We start from the raw sequence: 3,207 nt of genomic DNA, 5'->3' as shown, positions 1-3,207 counted from the left end.
TTTCAGACTAAAAAGATATGAGTATTTTGCGTGTGCATGCAAGATTTTGATGGCTCGTGTAGGTGAAGGATTGGCTGGTGTCGGTAAAATGTCCAATGGGGAGACATTTTGTTTGTGGGATATGCGGCAGGAAGAAGAAGAAGAAAATGCAAAATCCCCTTAGTTTGGGGCTTTATTGTGTGGACACGTGAAGTTGCTTATGAATTCTGTCTGTTGAAATGGGGTGAGAATGTACAGAATTTAATGTTTTTAAGGGCTGAGTGTCTGTGGCTGTTGGGTTTATTTCTGTGGGGAACCCTGAAAAGTGTCAACCTCTCAGTGCTGTATAGGTATGGGGCATGCCCCTCCAAGGCGTAACTTGGCTGGATGGCATACCTGCCATCCCAATTTCCTTAGATACAGTTACACCAAGTGCTTGTTCCCAGAAACTTCTCGGCATGTGTTGTTTACAGTGTATTGTGGTCAGGCATGGACTGGGCCTATATTTTACCGGGCAAATGCCCGGTGGGCCAACATGCTTTTGGGCCAGTGGGCCTTTGGTTCATACTGACACTGACCTGGCCCAATTTCAGTGGCCCATTGGTTCGTTTTCTATACTGACACTGGGCTGGCCCAATCACATGCCTAGGCCCCACTCCCCCTCTGATCAGTGGCCCATTGGTTCATTTTCTATACTGACACTGGGCTGGCCCAGTCACATGTCTAGGCCCCACCCCTCGCTGTCCGTTTCTGCCCTTGAGACTCGAGTCGACATCACCTCAGCCTCGTAGTCGGTGCGGTGTGCGATGGAGAAAGGAAAGCGTAAAAGTGGTGCTGAGAAATTGCGGGAGAAAAAAATAAGAAAGCTGGCGGAGGATGCCTCAAAATGTGTCAAAATAACTTCAATGTTTGCTGGAACGACTGTGGGGGCTCCTGCAGTACCTGCTGCTGGCAGTCAGCACCAGCCACAGGTGTTTAAAATCAGAGATGTGATGGTCCAAGATGAGGCAGACAGCGAGACAGCTCTGATAGTGAGTTCTGAGCAGGATGAACCCGAAAGGGCAGACAAGGGACAGTCACAAAATGAGCAGGATAGTGAAGCTGAAGTGGTAAGCAGCAGCCTGTGGTTAGTCTGTCACTGTCAAGCTAAACTATAAGCTATTAATGACGTTAGCATTGTTTGGCCGCAAGCTAGCGTTATCATTATCAATGTTGGGGAGACACCATGGCTAACTATGCACTGTCGTTAGCTTAGCTCTCTTGTGTTTTCATTGATGAGCTAAAAATATTGTACTGTGGTTCTTCTGCCTCTGATGATACATTGCCTAAAACACATTTAATTTCACTCTGCAGATCAGTCTGGTCACTCAGGCTATTAAACGGATTTCTCTCGTCCTGAGATATGGCGGGCCAGTCACAACCGTTTGTCTAATATGGGGCAAGTTTAATAAGATTCATACATAAACAAGTCGATCAAAAATCAGGGGTTACGAACCTGTGTGTCTTGTGTTCAGATTTAAAATATTTCCCTGGGTGAAATTTCCAGGGTGGCGTTGTCTGGCAACTTAAAATTATAAATGTTATTATTGATGCGCTTGTGTGAGTACTCGCTGCCACACAAAGATTTTACAGAGTTCACACAGATCTTTTTTAATTGGTGAGTTTACAATCAATCTATACAGCACTACTTTGTCTCTAAATACACTGATCATCTGATCAATCATTTATCATGTTTACTTTCTCTCCACCATATGTACAGGATGCCCTCGCTTCTGTTTTTTAAATGCCTGCAGCCTTTTCCAGATTCCCACTCTAGTATGTATACAATTATCTCTACATTTTTCTAAATTAAAGACACTGTGATAATTTAACTCACTCAATTATTTCCATCTTCCTCTCTCTGTCTGCCTCTCTTTATTTTAAAGGCTGTCTTGTTTGAGGAGGAGATCTTTTCTGTCTGTTTGTGTGTTCACAAGCAACATTTTCACTTGGTGAGTGAGTATAGTTATGCAATTCTGTTTTTTGTTTCCCAGAATATTCTGATCTGAATCTGTACTGTAATCAATTATGTTATTATTTATCATGTCTCTCTCTCTCCCCCTCTCTCTCTCCCTCTCTTTCTCTCTCTCTCCCTCTCTGTTTATCTCTGTCTCTCTTTCTGTCTCTCTCTCTCTCTCACCCTCTCTGTCTCTTTCTCTCTCTCCAGCTTTAAGGATGCCCTCAGTTCTGTGATCCATGATTGTCCAGGAGATTGACAGGGCTAGGGAGCCTTTTTTGTTGGTGAGTATACAATCTATACAACTATATAACTTTTACTAGTGATGCTGTATCATGTCTCACATCTCTTGGTGTTTGTATGTATGTGTGTCTGTGTGTGTCTGTCTGTCTCTCTCTCCTTCCTACAGGCTACGTTGTCTACTGTATCATGTCTGTATTGTATTTGTTTTATTTAAGACCTTTATTCTTTGCCTTTGAATGGCAATCAATGTACAGTGAATGTGTTTTTTTTTTTTTTTTACATAAAATTGTATTAAATCATTTGAATTATTCATACAACATCTAGCAGAGTTTTTCTTTAATAATTACTTATTGCGTATGGATATTGTTTACTCCACAGCCACCTCTGATCACCAGGATCAAGAATGAGTGAGTACACTGCTCCACTTGCATTGGTATACTTGACTTGTCCATAACACTCCGCTCTGTAGGCGAAATGGCGAAAAGAATACAAAAATATTGGTGCTACAACTCACAGTTGAGACAGGTACACCTTTGTGGGGCTACTCTTAGTGAAGCAAGTCATTGTTCATAAGCCCTATGAAACAAGAAAGTTTTGAGCCTGGCTTTAAAAGTTGCCACATTTGGGGCGTATCTAAGTATTTCTGGGAGTTTGTTCCAGGTGTAGGAAGCATAATATTTAAATGATGCTTTACCATGTTTTGTCTTAGGTCAAACGGTTAGTAGTCCCTTTCCAGACGACTTAAGGGTTATTGATGGTTCATAGGGGATAAGCAGATCTAGGAGATATTTTGGCCCCAAGCCATTTAGGGTTTTGTAGGGTATTATATATATATAAATGCAGTCCATTTATAGGCCAATAAAATTATTTTAAATTCAACTCTCTGGCACAGTGGAAGCCAGTGCAAAGATCTGAGAACTGGTGTGATGTCATCATATTTTTGTTTGTTTTTGTGAGTACCCTTGCAGCTGCATTTTGAACACACTAGT

General features: G+C 41.8%; 1 long non-coding RNA gene across 1 annotated transcript; it reads left to right on the top strand.

The window, feature by feature from the left end:
- The first annotated feature begins 1,532 nt into the window (after positions 1–1,532).
- Positions 1,533–2,358, top strand: LOC135257986 (uncharacterized). Its single transcript, XR_010330839.1, has 4 exons — positions 1,533–1,636; positions 1,739–1,794; positions 1,905–1,970; positions 2,186–2,358. It is a non-coding gene; the product is annotated as an uncharacterized LOC135257986 (long non-coding RNA).
- Positions 2,359–3,207: the final 849 nt, after the last annotated feature.

Source organism: Anguilla rostrata, chromosome 6, assembly GCF_018555375.3.
Source record: "Anguilla rostrata isolate EN2019 chromosome 6, ASM1855537v3, whole genome shotgun sequence".
Classification (NCBI taxonomy): domain Eukaryota; kingdom Metazoa; phylum Chordata; class Actinopteri; order Anguilliformes; family Anguillidae; genus Anguilla; species Anguilla rostrata.
This window is presented reverse-complemented; position numbering and strand designations above follow the sequence as displayed.